General features: G+C 36.0%; 1 long non-coding RNA gene across 1 annotated transcript in view; it reads left to right on the plus strand.

The window, feature by feature from the left end:
- Positions 1–1,618, plus strand: part of LOC130799023 (uncharacterized) — a 49,686-nt gene extending 48,068 nt beyond the window's left edge. Inside the window, exons 5-6 of the long non-coding RNA XR_009039172.1 lie at positions 313–668; positions 1,400–1,618. This is a non-coding gene — a long non-coding RNA (uncharacterized LOC130799023). The remainder of the gene's footprint in view (positions 1–312; positions 669–1,399) is intronic.
- Positions 1,619–18,462: the final 16,844 nt, after the last annotated feature.

Consider the following 18,462-nt stretch of genomic DNA (forward strand, 5'->3'; position numbering starts at 1 on the left):
TAATTTTAACTAATTGCCTAAAATATAGTAGAGAATTTTGAAATCCCGAAGGGTCGTGGTTTTTCCTTCTATTTAGGCCTAGAAGGTTTCCACGTAAAATTGTATTTTCTCTTTATTATTTTTCGCATCAAGTTTAAGTTTTAATTCCGCAATCTAATTCCATAAAAACAGGGCAAAAATACTTAAACTTATCAAACAACAATTCACACTCTTGTTGTTATCCACCATCTTTAATCGTTTCTACAATTGATATCAGAGCTCTGTTCCACAAACTGATCAGGAAACCCTGAAAACAATGTCTTGGTATTTTAGAGATGTCGAAGAAATTCTTCAGGAACAACAGATGCGCCAATCAAAGAAATTACAAGGAATGAAGATCTGCAAATTCCAAATCCGACTACGAATGCCACAAATATGGAAGTACTGATCAGTTCATCAAAGATTTCCTAACATGGAAAAATGAAAAGGGCAAAGGAAAGGCAAGGGAAACTGGAAGACTACCGATGAAAGGAAATCTCAATAAAACAGACTTTCACAAAGCCATGATTGCTGCATGGAGTGAATCCGAGAGTGAAGCTGAAACAGAGATCCCCGTAGAGGAAGAAACAACCAATTTATGTCTCATGGCTTCCCACGACAACAATAATGAAAAGTCAAGAGGAAAAGAGGTAATGTCTTCTAATTCATTTCTTAACCACCTATTTAGTTTGGATAAATATAAATTAATTGAATTGCTTATGGAGAGACAATATAAATTGGAAGAAATAACGTTAAATGTCTCCAAATTGAAAAAGACCTTAAGATTAGTAAAGACCATGTTTCCTATCTAAACTCTTTTAGATCCGATGTTCAAAATAAATTCTTTAATTTGTTACATCAAAACATCACCTTAAAGGAAATATTATAAAGGGTAAAACAAGAAATTATTATTCTTAATGTTGAGTTAACCCAATATAAATTATTAGGGTTAAACAAGGACGTTAACGACATACCTATTCATGACTTTAGTACTGATTTTCAAAAATTAAAAATTGACCTAGAATCCAGTAAAGCCCAAAATGAAAAATTAAAGCTTGAATTAAATTCAAGAGGAAAAGGGAAAATCAAAGATGTACCTAAATGTATTCAAGATGCTAGAATTAAAAGTATTAAACGCTTAGGTTACTATAACAATAATAAAAAGAAAAAGGTCTATGTCAATCTCCTAAGTAGTAATGTTTGTACCTTTTGTGGCAAAACTGGACACCTAAAACATCAATGTGCCAAAAGAGAACAGCATGATAAATCTAACAAAATTTATGTCGATCGCATTTGGATAAATAAATATGATTCATGTCTAATCGACAAGAAACCCAAGGAAGACGGGGTTCTTGATTCTAACAATTAATTTGTTTTGCAGGTGTAACGGCATGATCCCGGTTCACATAACGGACACTAAAGAAACATCTCTACTTGGATCGTCAGCGTTCCATCGATAAAGGAATATAACTAAGACAGAAAACAGACTCGAACAAAAAAAAAAACAAGTCAGCGGAAGTCTTTTACATACAATTCGAGAGCCTAAAGGCCTCTAAACCAACTAATTGAAATAGCGGAAACGAAAAGAAAACTACACAATCGCCTGGTTTTTAATTACATAATTTCTTTCTACTCATAATCTAAAAAGATAATAGCATAGTCTTGATAATTACGGGTTCTAAACCGAGATCTCACTCCAGGCCCCACCTACAATCAACCTACTAGTCGTTATATGACAACACACAGTAGGTTCCAAAGAAACAAACCAATACACGTCAGACACTTCATACAAATATCAATCAGGATGAATACAAGAAAAATGTTCATCCTAGCATGCATAGGCTCTAATACATTTATTATTAATAAATCCCAACTTGTAATGTTGCCCGTCCTGTTCGGGTCGTCCAAGTATAGACCATTCATTATTAGATAATTCTAACTTGTAACGTTGCCCATCCTGTTCGGGTCGATCAAGTATAAATTCGAATATTTTTGGAGGAATACACTTGGGAGAGCTAATCCCAAGGCAACCACCGAACTAAGACGTTGCCCGTCCTGTTCGGGTCGTCAAAGGCTAAAGTATGCACACCCCCATGGTGACCGTAATGATCCAAAACTGCCATGGGAACAATAATTGTAATAATCCAAACCGAACGTCAACCCCTTTTGGGTAACATAACCAAACGTCAACCCCTTTGGGTGAAAAACACATAAATTCTCAATTTCCAATTAATTTCTTTCAAATTATTTGAGGTGTCTAATCCTTATGTGATTTACAATGCCTCGATTAGGAATAAAACAACACTACTTGCACAACCACATAAACAGTATGGTCTAAGCGCTGCAAACAACAATGTTCAAGCACGACCGAAATTTTGCCCTCTTATGAATTGAGGTCCTAAATAACACACACACAAAACGATCACGTATTAAAACGTGTTTTCACATTTAATCCACTCCATACTCTAAAATATCACTAAGACTTGATAATTTTTAATTGTTTACATCCAAAACCCAATGGTCCCAAATTTCAAATTCTGACCAAAAATTTAAGGGTCGTTTCGGACAGTTTAAAAAATTCAAATGAAAAATCCAACTTCGCCATTGCGTTCGAAACGTGACAATTACCTTGGGTACCAAATTTCATAATTTCTAACATCCATTTACTATTTTTAATTATTTTAAGCGTTTAACGAGTTTTTAACGCAACGATGCATAAAACAACGGAAAACGATTAACGTTTCCCGGTCGGCACCTCTAACGAGGCAGAACAGCTGCTGCCGAATACATATGTATATATATATATATATATATATATATATATATATATATATATATATATATATATATATATATATATATTTATTATTATAATTATTATTATTATTATTATTATTATTATTATTATTATTATTATTATTATTATTTTATATATACATTATCAACCCTTTTTAAATCTCATGATCAAAATAACTCTAGCAAGATCACATTCACAAAATCCTTCAAGAGACTTGAAATTTCATAAATTATGATAACTAGATTAAATACTTAATTCTCTCAAAAAAATAAATTTTGTAGAGAATTACAAAACCATGTCACATTTTTAAATCAAGACACATATACATAAATATAATACAATCTTTCAAACAAATCGAATTTTGCTAAAGGATTTGCAAATTCTTGGTTGACTACCTTACTTGATCCATACCCTCCAAATTTCTACTATCAAATTTAAATTTAGTTGGAGAAATTTAAACCATAAAAGAAATTTATTTAAATATCAACATAAACTCAATTCTTATAACAAATTTAAACTTTGTTAAAGAATATAAATCAAGAAACATAACCTAATCCTTTTAACAAAATTAAGGTTTATTAAGTGATATAGGTTGGCTATGTATTAAACAAGAACCAAATTATAAACACACGTTTGTATTTTGAAGTTTCGAATTCAATAAAGAAGGCCGATTATTTTCTATTGTAATGGAATTGTTTTGTGATTTTTTTGTGGTTTGAAACAAGGAAAATTAAGAAAGATATGTTGATTGAACAACTTAAAAATGGCTGAACCAAAGGTTTAATTTCGATATAGAATTCACCACGAAATTAAAGCTAGGGGCTCCTAAGAACACGTTCAATCTTTAGCCAAAAGAAAGAAAAGCAAAGGAACTTCAACTTACTTTCAACTACTCCAAGTTAAAACTAAATTGCAAAGAAAGAACAAGAAATGCTCAAAGGTTGTTTGTATTAAAGATGTAAATGGAAGTGAGTGAATTACAAGAGAGCAAGTAGCCTATTTATACTAAAGAATTCAGCACAAAAGATTACAACTTGCAAGCTCCCAACAGCTATATTTTTAAATCTAGTGGATAGGAACTCCAACAGCTATATTTTTTTATCTAGAGGATATTTGGAAATAAAGTGATTTGGCTTGATTTGAATTGATTTGCAAATGTCCTTCAATAATCTTAATATATCCTTGATGATTTTCAGCCATTTTGTTGATTTATGGCTGAATGTTTTGCTTCGATTCTTGCTTCGCACGTTTTGTAAATTTCGAACCCATTTGAGCCAAAAATAAATACTAGACTTAAAAGAAAATTACAACTCAACTAACTAAACATGAGACATGATTAAGCTTGATCCTAAACCTGGCTTAATCATCTCTAAGACTTTGTTTCATTATAAAAATGAAAATACAAAATAAAGACTCATATTAAAGAAGAAGACTTAGTTCATGATTACAAAATTAAAAGACTTGACATTTGAACCTTGAATTTGAGCATCTTCCATATGATGAATCATGGTATTGATCTTGGTTAGCTCATGAGAACTAGATGTAGGTGATCCTACATCATCCTCCCCTTCTTTGAAGAAGCTTGACCTCAAGATTGGTAACATATCCTCCTCATGGAATGGAATTAAATCTGCAACATTAAAAGTAGAAGACACACCATAGCTACTAGGTAGCTCTAGTTTGTAAGCATTGTCATTTACCTTGTCCAAAATTTCGAACGGTCCATCAATTCTAGCACTTAACTTTGATTTCCTTTGTGTGGGAAACCTATCCTTTCTCAAGTAAATCCATACTAAGTCGCCTTCTTTAAAAATCACTTCTTTTCTCTTTTGATCCACTCTTTCCTTAACCTTCTCATTCATTTTCTCAATCCTTTCTACAACTTACTTATGCACCTTTTGAATCTCATTGGCTCTAGACTCGGCATCATGACTAAACTTCAAAGGTGTAGGAAAAGGCGTAAGATCTATAGGGGTTAAAGGATTAAGGCCATAAACTATAAAGAAACGAGAAAACCCGATTGTCTTGTTAGTAACTCGATTATAAGCAAATTCAGCATGTGGTAGCAATTGTTCCCATTGTTTAGGATTCTTAGTAATGAGGGCACGCAACAAGGTTCCTAAGGTCCTATTGGTTACTTCGGTTTTACCATCAGTTTGGGGGTTGCTAGAACTACTAAAGTTAAGCTTGGTTCCCATCTTTTTCCACAAGGTAAGCCAAAAATGACTAAGAAACTTTGAATCTCTATCACTTACCATACTTCTTGCTATCCCATGTAGTCTTACTATTTTCTTAAAGTAAAGATTAGCAATGTTAACGGCATCATGTGTAGTATGAAAGGCAATGAAATGGGCCATCTTAGAAAACCTATCAACAACAACCATAATGGAATCCTTATTGTTAGAGGTTCTAGGAAGTCCGGTTATGAAGTCTAAGCTCACATCTTCCATGGGTTTTGTGGTGTAGGAAGTGGTTGGTAAAGACCTTGAGACGTTTTGTGGGCTTTGGCTTTTAGGCATTGCACACACCTCTTAATAATATGAACAACATCTTTAGCAAGTTTGGGCCAATAAAAGGTCTCACTCACTAAAGTTATGGTCTTTTCTTCCCAAAAATGTCCTCCAAGTCCTCCCTCATGATATTCCTTAATTAAGGTCTCCCTAACACTATGTCTAGGCACACATAATTGATTACCTCGAAAGAGATATCCTTGAAAGATGTAAACAAAGTCCTTGAGGTTTGTTATGACATTTTTCAAATATTTCTCCAAAATCGACATCATCAATATAACATTCTTTTAACAATTCCATCCCAACAACCTTAGTATTCAAAGTACTCAAAAGCAAGTATCTCCTAGATAAAGCATGAGCTCCGGTGTTTAGTTTACCCGCTTTGTGTTTAATGGTGATATGAAAGGTTTGTAGGAACTCGACCGACTTAGCATGTCTAGATTGAAGTTTGTGTTGGCTTTGAATGAACTTTAAGGCCTCATGGTCAGAATGTAACACAAATTCTTTGGCAATCAAGTAGTGTCTCCAATGCTCTAAACATCTAATGATAGCATAAAACTCCTTATCATAAGTTGAGTATTTCCTCTTAGCATTATTGAGCTTCTCACTAAAGTAAGCAAGGGGTTTGTTGTTTTGAGTAAGGACACCTCCAATACCTGCCCCAGATGCATCACACTCTACTTCAAAAATATCATCAAAATTAGGCAAAGCTAGAACAGGTGCGGTGGTAAGTTAGTTTTTGATGGTGTCAAAGGCTGCTTGTGCTTTGGAATTCCACTCAAAAGTCTTAAGTTTTGTGAGTTCGGGTGAAAGGGGCCATGATTGAACTAAAGTTTGGGACAAACCTCTTATAAAAAGAAGCTAAACCATGACATGATCTAACTTGGTGAATGGTGGTAGGAATAGGCCAGTCTCTAATAGCTTCAACTTTCTTTTCATCCGCTTTTATTCCCTCAATTGACACAATAAACCCAAGAAACTTAACTGACTCCGAAAAGAATTGACATTTCTCCAAGTTACCATATAACTTCTCCTTAGCTAGCACACTAAACACTTGATGTAAATGATCAACATGTTCATCTTCACTTTGACTATACACCAAAATATCATCAAAATAAACCACTACAAAGTGACCTAAGAAAGGCTTCAAGTTTTGGTTCATAAGTCTCATAAAGGTAGAAGGTGCATTAGATAAACCAAAGGACATAACTAACCATTTATAAAGTCCTTCCTTAGTCTTAAATGCGGTTTTCCACTCATCCCCCTCATGGATTCTAACTTGGTGATATCCACTCCTAAGGTCAATCTTAGAGAAAACTTTAGAACCATATAGATCATCTAACAAATCATTAAGTCTAGGTATGGGAAATCTATACTTGATAGTGATTCTATTGATGGCTCAACTATCTACACACATCCTCATTTCTCCATTCTTTTTAGGCACAAGTAAAGTAGGAACGGCACAAGGACTTATGGATTCTCTAATCAAACCTTTAGCTAACAAATCATCAACTTGTCTCCTAATTTCTTCGGTTTCCTTAGGATTAGTCCTATAGGCTGGTTTGTTAGGCAATGAGGAACCGGGAATGAAATCAATTTTATATTGTATATCCCTTTTAGGTGGAAGTCCATTTGGTATTTCATTAGGAAAACATATGCAAATTCATCAAGCAAAGGTTCAATCAAAGGGTGATCATGCAAAACAGATTCGGTTTCATCATTTAGCAATAACAATTCTTATCGTTCCACAAATTCATGTTGTTCACTTTTAAGTATAGGAATTAAAGAATGAAAATTAGTTAAAGTTGCTTGTAATTTAGAATTATGGGCAGGTGCATATGGAGCCAACGTGATCTTTTTCTTATTTAAAACAAAAGTATGTGTATTTTTAAAGCCATCATGCATAACTTTTCTATCATATTGCCAAGGTCTTCCTAATAAAACATGACATGCATCCATAGGTATAACATCACATAAAAGACTCTCCTTATAACTATTACCAATGGAAAATGAAAGCAAAACTTGAGAGTTTACAGGAATACCTTTGTTTTTATTCAACCATTGAATCATGTATGGCTCGGGGTGTGGAGTGGCGGTGAGATTAAGCTTGTCCACTATAGTCTTTGAAGCGACATTAGTGCAACTTCCTCCATCAATGATAAGCAAACAGATCTTACCTTTAACCGTACATTTTGTGTGGAATATTGCTTCCCTTTGTGGGTTTGGATCTTTGGCTTTGACCCCACTAAGAGCTCTTCGCATAACCAATAATTCTCCTTCATCCAGATATATCATTTCCTCATCAAGTTCAGCATCGTCACAGAAATCCTCCTCTTTTTCCTCTTGATGATCATCAAATTCAACCAAGTTCACCATTTTTCTGTTTGGGCATTCGGAAGAAATATGTCCTAGGCCTTGACACTTAAAACATCTCCTAGGTGTGAATGAATTGGTGTTTGGTTTGGGTGTATTGGGCACGCTTAGGGGCTGCTTTAAATTATTGTTTTGCAAAGCTTTTGAATCTTGTGAATGGGCTTTGGAATAGGAATGGGGAGTGTTCTTTTCGTAGGAATTGAAAATGGTAGTTCTTCCTGAAGTGAAACGTGAGGTTTCTTTCATTTTAGTTCTTTGTTGTTTATCCACTTTATGTGCAAGGTTAAATAAATCATCAAGGCAAGCATAAGGTTGTAATTCAACAATGTTTCTGATTTTTGAATCTAAACCATTTAAAAATCTTACCAAGGTTTGGTGGTCATCCTCCTTAAGGTCGCATCTAATGATCATGGTTTCAAATTCTCGACCATATTCTTCTACACTCCTTCCATCTTGTTGTAGATGTTGAAGTTTGGTGAAATTCTCTTGCATGTAGTATGAAGGCAGAAACTTTTCCTTCATTTGCTTCTTCATCTTTTCCCATGATCTAATCTTGTCTTTCCCTTCTCTTTCTCGTTTTGCACATTTTCTAGCCCACCAAGTAGAAGCATATTTGTGAATTTTAATGCTACTATCTTTACCTTCTTTTCTTCATCCGTATTCTTGTAATCAAATACTGTTTCAATGGTTCTTACCCATTCAAGGAACTCATCTCCATCTAATCTTCCTTCAAATTCTGGAATGTCAACTCTAAGATCATCTCCACGGCTTGTTTGCCTATTAACTTTAGGACTTTCAGACTCATAATCCCCACCTTCCCTTAAGGTGCGTTTTAGGTCTAGAAACTCTTTAAGTTGGGCTTGTAAATATTTAATGGTGGCATTTTGCTCTTCAACAATTCTGCTCAAATCACTTGTTTGTCCTTCACCACTTTGAGACATGGTGTTATGCTTTGTGAATGAACGAAATTAAGGCTAGGAGCGTAGCCTTGGCTCTGATACCAAGATGATATAGGTTGGCTATGTATTAAACAAGAACCAAACTATAAACACACGTTTGTATTTTGAAGTTTCGAATTCAATAAAGAAGGTTGATTATTTTCTATTGTAATGGAATTGTTTTGTGATTTTTTTGTGGTTTGAAACAAGGAAAATTAAGAAAGATATGTTGATTGAACAACTTAAAAATGGCTGAACCAAAGGTTTAATTTCGATACAGAATTCACCACGAAATTAAAGCTAGGGGCTCCTAAGAACACATTCAATCTTTAGCCAAAAGAAAGAAAAGCAAAGGAACTTCAACTTACTTTCAACTACTCCAAGTGAAAACTAAATTGCAAAGAAAGAACAAGAAATGCTCAAAGGTTGTTTGTATTAAAGATGTAAATGGAAGTGAGTGAATTACAAGAGAGCAAGTAGCCTATTTATACTAAAGAATTCAGCACAAAAGATTACAACTTGCAAGCTCCCAACAGCTATATTTTTAAATCTAGTGGATAGGAACTCCAACAGCTATATTTTTTTTATCTAGGGGATATTTGGAAATAAAGTGATTTGGCTTGATTTGAATTGATTTGCAAATGTCCTTCAATAATCTTCATATATCCTTGATGATTTTCAGCCATTTTGTTGATTTATTGGTGAATGTTTTGCTTCGATTCTTGCTTCGCACGTTTTGTAAATTTCGAACCCATTTGAGCCAAAAATAAATATTAGACTTAAAAGAAAATTCCAACTCAACTAACTAAACATGAGACATGATTAAGCTTGATCCTAAACCTAGCTTAATCATCTCTAAGACTTTATTTCATTATAAAAATGAAAATACAAAATAAAGACTCATATTAAAGAAGAAGACTTAGTTCATGATTACAAAATTAAAAGACTTGACATTTGAACCTTGAATTTGAGCATCTTCCATATGATGAATCATGGTATTGATCTTGGTTAGCTCATGAGAACTAGATGTAGGTGATCCTACATCATTAAGGGATTATTAAAGAAAAATACATAAAAATATACTCAATCCTTCTCAAAGTCATAGGATATCATCATACATAAAATATAATTTATCTTAGAAAACCTTGTATATAAAATCTACAATTAGCAATTCCATTAAATTTACCCCTTTGATCAAAAGATTAAATGACAAAAACAAGAGAACAATTTTTTTTTTATGTTTGTGAATGCCGAAAGCAAGAAGCACAAGGAAGAGAAAGATTTTTCTGATTTTTCTTTGTTCACATGAGGTTTTGAAATGTGAAGAAAACAAATGATGTTTAGGATTAATAGGGAAATTAAGGATCAACCAAATTAATCCTAATTACACCATTATGAGAAGTGTTACAAGACTCCTCCCATACTCTCAAAACCGGCTGCCCCCTTCACCTCCTTTCCATTATAATTTTTTTTAAATTAATTAAGTAATTATTATACTTTTGTTAAAACAGCAAAGAAACATCACGCGATAACATCGTACGCGATAAAACTTGTTACCGTTAAAATTAAACTTACTTTATTTCTTATAATTAACTATATAAAATAGTATAATTTAATATTACTTATTTATTTTATTTTGTTATACTTTATTTTATTATATTTTTATTTATTTTTAAACCCGATAAATTACGGGGTGTTACAGACTACCCCCCTTAAAAGAAGTTACGTCCTCGTAACTTGCATGGCAACGGAAAACGCAGAACACACACATGTTATCATAACACAACACTTGCAAAACAAAACTACCAACCAAAGATTTAACATTACTCGCGCGAAATTCCTATCGCCCTCTACCCCCCTTAAGAAGTTACGTCCCCGTAACGCTACTAACCTGAAAAAGGTGAGGGTACTTTTCTCGCATAGCGTCTTCCGTTTCCCATGTAGCCGCTTCACGCTCGTGATTTGACCACAGGACCTTTACCATAGATATATCCTTCTGTCGTGTACTACGGACCTTCGTGTCCAAGATTTGAACCGGTTGCTCAGAGTAAGACAAGGATGCACCCAACTCTGAAGGTTCAGGATCTAAGACATGAGTGGCGGCGACATGATACCGCTTTAACTGAGACACATAAAATACATCATGTACTTTTTCCAAGGAGTTTGGAAGGGCTAACTGATACGCCACTCTACCCACACGTTCCATTTCATATGGCCCTATGAATCGAGGGCTCAACTTCCCACGAGCACCAAAACGTACTACTCCGCGCATCGGTGACACGCGAAGTAATACCTGTTCACCCACGGTGAACTCTTCTGGTCGTCGCTTCAAATCAACATAAGACTTTTGACGATCTTGTGCCGCTTTCAAGCGATCCCTTATCAACTTCACTTTTTCCGTCATTTGGAACAACAAATCAGGTCCTAAGGTCACCGCTTCGGTGAAATCATCCCAATAAACCGGACTACGACAACGACATTCATACAAAGCCTCGAATGGAGCCATCTGTATAGATGCCTGATAAATGTTGTTGTACGAAAATTCGACTAGATCCAAATGTTCATCCCACGACCCTTGCCATTCCATGGCAATAGCGCGCAACATATCCTCTAATATCTGATTTGTCCGCTCTGTTTGCCCATCCGTCTGCGGATGGAATGACGTACTATAAAGCAACGTAGTACCCATTACCTGTTGTAAGGTTTGCCAAAATTCTGACAACTGACAAATACAGTGTATCTCTATCGGACACAATAGTACGGGGCACACCATGAAATCGCACAACATGCTTAATGTAAGCTCGAGCTAATTATTCCATCTCCCAACGACAGTCCATAGGGATGAAATGTGTTGATTTGGTCAAATGGTCCACTATAACCCATAACGCATCATTTCCCGCCTTTGTCCGGGGTAAACCTGTTGGAATATGAAGAGATGATCAAATGCAACAAGAGGGGGGGGGGGGGGGGGGTGAATTGTTGTGTATTGAGTTGTACTACGTTTTTGCTCTAACTTGCGGAATTTTAGCAAACAAAATAAAACTTAAACTTAAGAAGCAAGAAATAAAAAAGAGACAAAGATTTTACGTGGAAACCTTCTTGGCCTAATAAGAAGGAAAAAACCACGACCCCCCGGGATTTCAAAATTCTCACTATGTTAAGGCAATCAATTACAATTACACAAAACAATGTTTGCTTCACTCGAACCTTCTCTACTCTAGGCCTAATTCTCTTTCTCTATTCTCCTTCTCTTTCTCTTTTCACGTTTCTCTTCTCTATTCCCTTAGACTTCCCACAAGTCTAATTACAACAAAACACTCATTAACCCTTACAAGGCCAATTCTCAAGAGATTAAAAATTAAAATAATTACTTAAGAAAAATATAATAAATTAATTGGCATTGCAAAACTGAAAATATTTTTCTTAAGATGATCTCCCTTTAATGGACACTCTTTGATTCTCTTGGATTCTCTTGGATTCTCTTAGATTAATTTTTGGTTCGAGCAAAGTCCCTTCTATTTATAAAGGGAACAGCCAGCAGTTACCATAAGCATAACGTCCACTATCTCGCACATACCTCCACTTCCCCACGTTCTCAAAACAAAAAGTGGTGGAATTAAGAAAGTGTCCGGCTGTTATTTGCTCAAAGAAAAATCAGTTTCCTTAATGCTAAAAATAGCATAGGAGTTAAAAACATAAGATCCTAAAAAATAGGAGATCTAAATCTAATAAAGAAAAAGTCTTGGGCTATTTTTAGAAAACCTAAAAATAGATTTGCCAATTAACTTACTAATTAATTTAAGCAATTAAATTAATTCTAACCCATTACATTAACTTAAAAACAGAAAATAATTAATTCGCAATTTCCCAGTCGATGTTATTCTCCAGACCTGCTACGTAGGAACAGCGTACTGTCTCCAGCTTCAACTTCAGTCAGAATGTTCATTTTAGGAACAGTAGACTGTACGTCTACTTTGAACATTATAACACTTATCTAACATCTTGGACATATTAAGACATGTACATCTTCCACGAACCAAGTCATAGGCTTCATCAACGATTCAAACTAAATCGGATATATACCTACAAAACAATCTCTAAAAATATGTTTGTTTATTTAAAAGTGAAGTCATCATCAAAACCTTAAGAGGCCAACAAAACCCACAACAAAATCCATAGGGATATCATCCCATTTCCATACCGGTATCTTCAATGGTTGTAGTAAACCTCCTGGTCTTTAATGCTCACCTTTAACCTTTTGACAAGTCAAAAAGCGCGAGACATAATCCGCAATATCCTTCTTCATCCCAAACCACCAAAACATTAACTTAAGGTCTTGATACATTTTGTCACCGCCCGGATGGACTGAAAATTTCGTATAATGGGCCTCATCCAAGATACGTTCCTTCAAAAATTCCTCCTCCGTCGGTAAACACCATCGACCATTGAACCTCAAGCTGCCATCTTCATGAACAAGGAATCCCTCCGCTGTTCATTCCCGTGCTTGTTCTTTTAACTTCAATAGTTTCGGGTCTTTATCTTGGGAAATAAAAATTTCTTCAAAGAACGAAGGTCGAATAGCCAAGGCATTCAGACACCCCTACAACTCACCTTTACGTACTGCTTCCAAATTTAATCTGGCAAAATCCCGATGCAACTCTTGAACTCCACCTAAGGCGGATAAGGAGGAATTAGACTTCCTACTCAACGCATCGGCTACCAAGTTCGCTCGTCCCTCATGATATATGAACTCCAAGTCATAATCTGTCATCAACTCTAGCCACCGACGTTGCCGCACGTTCAAATCAGGCTGAGTGTAGAGATATTTCAGACTTTGATGATCCGTGTAGATCCTACATTTGACGCCATACAAGTAATGCCGCCATATTTTGAGAGCAAACACTATAGCAGCTAACTCCAGATCATGGGTAGGATAATTAACTTCATGTACTTTCAGTTGCCGTTATGCGTAAGCAATCACCTTACGGTCCTGCATCAATACACAACCCAATCCTTTCTTCGATGCGTCACTGTAAACAGTATAATCCAACTTTGGGTCAGGTAAAGTAAGAACAGGGGCCGTAGTTAATCTTTCCTTCAAGGTCATGAAGGCCTGTTCACACTCATCAGTCCACTCGAACTTCTTCTCTTTCTTCATCAACAAAGTCATAGGTCGAGCAATTCGTGAGAAATCTTTGACAAAACGACGGTAACACCCAGCCAAGCCTAAGAAACTTCGTACTTCGGTGAAGTTCTTTGGTGACGACCAGCTTCGAACTGCCTCTACTTTCGCCGGATCCATACCCTCTTTAGAAACAAAATGACCCAAAAATGATACCTTTTCCAGCCAGAACTCACTCTTTGACAATTTTGCGTACAACTTGTTTTCTCGTAGGGTTTGCAGGACTAAACGTAGATGTTCCTCGTGTTCATCCCGGTCCTTCGAATATACTAATATGTCATCAATAAAGACAACCACGAACTTATCCAAGTACGCACTAAACACTTGGTTCATTAAACACATGAATGCAGCTGGAGCATTTGTCAACCCAAAAGGCATCACGGTGAATTCATAATGTCCATAACGTGTTCTAAAAGCTGTTTTATGTACATCCCCTTCAGCTATTCTTAACTGATGATAACCCGATCTTAAGTCAATTTTTGAAAAGATCCCAGCTCCTCTCAATTGATCAAATAAGTGATCTATCCGGGGTAACGGGTATTTATTCTTAACGGTTACCTTATTTAACTCTCTATAGTCGATGCATAATCTCAAACTACCATCTTTCTTCCTCACAAACAAAACTGGAGTACCCCAAGGTGAGACACTAGGTCGAACATAACCTTTATCCAGCAACTCTTCGAGCTGAGACTTTAATTTCTCTATCTCCTTCAGAGCCATACGATAAGGGGCCTTAGAAATAGGTCCAGTCCCAGGTACCAAGTCTATCGTGAAGTCAATCTCCCGTTGAGGTGGCATATTGGGAATCTCGTCAGGAAAAACGTCCAAAAATTCATTCACTACCGCAATATCCTTGGGATCCTCCTCCTTCTTTCCCTCTTGGCTGATATGACAAGGTACAAAGGATTTCCTTGCGTCACGAGCCTTTGCAATTCTAAGGTCGAAACCAAATTCGTCCTGGGCCCCTTGGGAAACTTCCTATATCTAACGCTTTCCCCTCATGGTCCTTCCAACAATACTCTATGCTCTCTACATTCAATAGTGGTTTTATATTTCCCTTACCAATCCATCCCCAAAATTACCTCTAAGCCTTCCATATCTAACAGATACAAGTCACTTGGAAAGACAACTTTTCCTATCTTCAAGGGTACATTCTTATATAGTCTATCACAACTGTACAATTTTCCCGATGGAACAGCCACCGTGTAAGAAACTTTTTCAAAAGTTTCTAAACTTAACTCATCTACTTTACTCTTTGCAAGAAATGAACATGTAACTCCCGAATCAAATAATACATTCACAGCTATAGAATGAATGGCGAACGTACCTGTAACCACATCCGTCGCCTGGTCAGCTTCTCTTGCACTGACCGTAGATATCCTTCCGCTAGCCGTTTGTGCATTAATTCCTCCCACGTGATTGCCCCCACGATGCATTTCTGACCCTTCAGCCCGGTTTCCATCAACCCGGCCTTGTCCCCCATTGAAAGGTTGTTGGAACCTCTGACCCGCATTACCACGATTTCCATTCCCGTACTGCTGGCTGATTTGACTGCCGGCGTTGATTAAATTTTGTTGCCGGTGTTGTCCACCCGGCTGTTGACTTCTACCCCCTTTATTTATGTAGCATTCAAACTCCCTATGTCCTCTTTTGTGGCAAAAGTTACACTCGATCAAATTTCCATCACAATCTTTTCCCGGGTGATTTCTCTTGCATCTTTTACAGAAATACTTCCTTTCATTACCATCTCGGTCCAGTAATGGCTTAGCAGGCTTCGCGTCTCCTCTAAACCCAGAATTTGTAGTAGACCCGCCTCCCTGAAAATTCACGAAATTTCTTGCTTTCTTATGATAAAAGCCCGACAAGTTCTCCGATGTCTGGCTAGAAACCTCTTTCCTCTTCTCAGGGACATTACCCTTCTCTCTTTCCTTCTCCTTCCTCATAATATTCCCTAGTTGAGACGCACGCTTGTACATCTGTTCCAGGTTGTTATAACGATCAATTTCGATATGTTTTTGAATGTCATAAGACAATCCCAGCTCAAAACGCTGCATTTTCTTCTCTTTAGTGGGAAGATCATCAGGACAATACTTGAGATACTCCATAAACTTGTGGTAATACTCATCAACAGTCGTACCACCCATCTCTAACCGCGCAAACTCGTTTAAGCATTAAACTTGAAATTACGTGTTAAGTGTTTAGAATTGAAAATCATAGTCATATGCTAGAAATTACGTGTTAAGTTGCGATTTTAAGGGTTTTTCAGCGTTTTTGGCAGTTTTGCGCATAAAGTAGCTCAAACTTTGTTTGTTTTGCACGAAACTTGACACACAACACTATTCGGTACATATTATTGTATTCAAGTGGTTAGAATTGAAAATCATAGTCATATGCTAGAAAAAACGTGTTAAGTTGCGATTTTAAGGGTTTTAAAGCGTTTTTGGCAGTTTTGCGCATAAAGTAGCTCAAACTTGGTTAGTTTTGCACGAAACTTAATACACAACACTATTCGGTATATATTATTGTGTTGAAGTGGTTAGAATTGAAAATCATAGTCATATGCTAGAAAATACGTGTTAAGTTGCGATTTTAAGGGCTTTTAAGCGTTTTTGGCAGTTTTGCGCATAAAGTAGCTCAAATTTGGTTTGTTTTGCACGAAAATTGACACACAACACTATTTGGTATATATTATTGTGTTGAAGTGGTTAGAATTGAAAATCATTTTTATATGCCAGAAATTACGTGTTAAGTTGTGATATTAAGGGTTTTTAAGTATTTTTGGCACTTTTGCACATAAAGTAAACTTGAATTGTTTTGCGCGAAACTTGTCCCACAACACTTTTTAGTATATATTATTGTGTTGAAGTGGTTAGAATTGAAAATCATATTCATATTCTAGAAATTACGTGTTAAGTTGTGATTTTATGGGTTTTTAAGTATTTTTGGCACTTTTGCGCATAAAGTAAACTTGGTTTGTTTTGCGCGAAACTAAGCACACAACACTTTTTGATAAATATTATTGTGTTGAATTGTTTAGTATTGAAAATCATAGGCATATGCTAGAAATTACGTGTTAAGTTACGATTTTAATGGTTTTTAAGCGTTTTTGGCACTTTTGGGCATAAAGTAGCTCAAACTTGGTTTGTTTTGCACGAAACTTGGCATTCAACACTTTGTGGTATATTATTGTGTTGAAGTGGTTAGAATTGAAAATCATAGTCATATGCAAGAAATTACATGTTAAGTTGTGATTTTAATGGTTTTTAAGCATTTTTGGCACTTTTGCGCATAAAGTAGCTCAAACTTTGTTTGTTTTGCATGAGACTTGCCACACAACACTATTTAGTATATATTATTGTGTTAAAGTTGTTAGAATTGAAAATCATAGTCATATGCTAGAAAATACGTGTTAAGTTGCGATTTTAAGGGTTTTTAAGCGTTTTTGGCAGTTTTGCGCATAAAGTAGCTCAAACTTGGTTTGTTTTGCACGAAACTTGACACACAACACTATTCGGTATATATTATTGTGTTGAAGTGGTTAGAATTGAAAATCATAGTCATATGCTAGAAAATACGTGTTAAGTTGCGATTTTAAGGGTTTTTAAGCGTTTTTGGCAGTTTTGCGCATAAAGTAGCTCAAACTTTGTTTGTTTTGCACGAAACTTGGCACACAACACTATTTAGTATATATTATTGTGTTGAAGTTGTTAGAATTGAAAATCATAGTCATATGCTAGAAAATACGTGTTAAGTTGCGATTTTAAGGGTTTTTAAGCGTTTTTGGCAGTTTTGCGCATAAAGTAGTTCATACTGTGTTTGTTTTTGCACGAACTTCAATGCAATAATATATACCGAATAGTGTTCTATGCCAAGTTTAATGCAAAACAAACCAAGTTTTAGCTACTTTATGTGCAAAAGTTCCAAAAACACTTAAAAACCCATAAAATCGCAACTTAACACGTAATTTCTAGCATATGACAATCATTTTCAACTCTAACCACTTCAACACTATGATATAGACCAAATTGTGTTGTGTGCCTAGTTTCGTGCAAAACAAACAAAGTTTGAGCTATTTTATGCACAAAAGTGCCAAAAACGCTTAAAAACCCATAAAATCAGCACTCTCATCATAGCTTAGTAAGTCAAAGTCCTCATCATCAGCATCTTCCCCAGAATCAGAGCTGGAGTTCGAGTGCGCTTCTTCTGATTCACTATCACTATTTCCAGGGTGGTTTATTGGTACTTCCCCCGCGTCTTCCTCAGGATGCTCTTCGTCTGAGCAACCCCTATCAAACCCAGTCCCATAGCCATACAGGTCATAGTGCGACCCCCAATTACCACTCTCATCTTCGCTGGAAATCTCTACGTAAATAGGTAGTTCTCGCTTATGCTCCCACATTTCGTATCACTCTCCGATTGAACCTCGGTTTCTACTGGTGGAGGGTCGGGTAAGTTCTGCTCCTTCGACGGTTCCATGATCACATCAGCGCCGTCCAATATGTGGGGCTCGCCCTCCTCCTCGGGTTCTACATTTTTCCTAGATTCGGACAAACGATGTAACTCGTTTAGGTCCAACTCTAAATTATAACATACCCTATCAGCTTTTGCCTTAAGCATACGCATCCTCTCCCTATAATCTCGGAT

This window comes from Amaranthus tricolor, chromosome 13, assembly GCF_026212465.1.
Source record: "Amaranthus tricolor cultivar Red isolate AtriRed21 chromosome 13, ASM2621246v1, whole genome shotgun sequence".
In the NCBI taxonomy this organism is placed as follows: domain Eukaryota; kingdom Viridiplantae; phylum Streptophyta; class Magnoliopsida; order Caryophyllales; family Amaranthaceae; genus Amaranthus; species Amaranthus tricolor.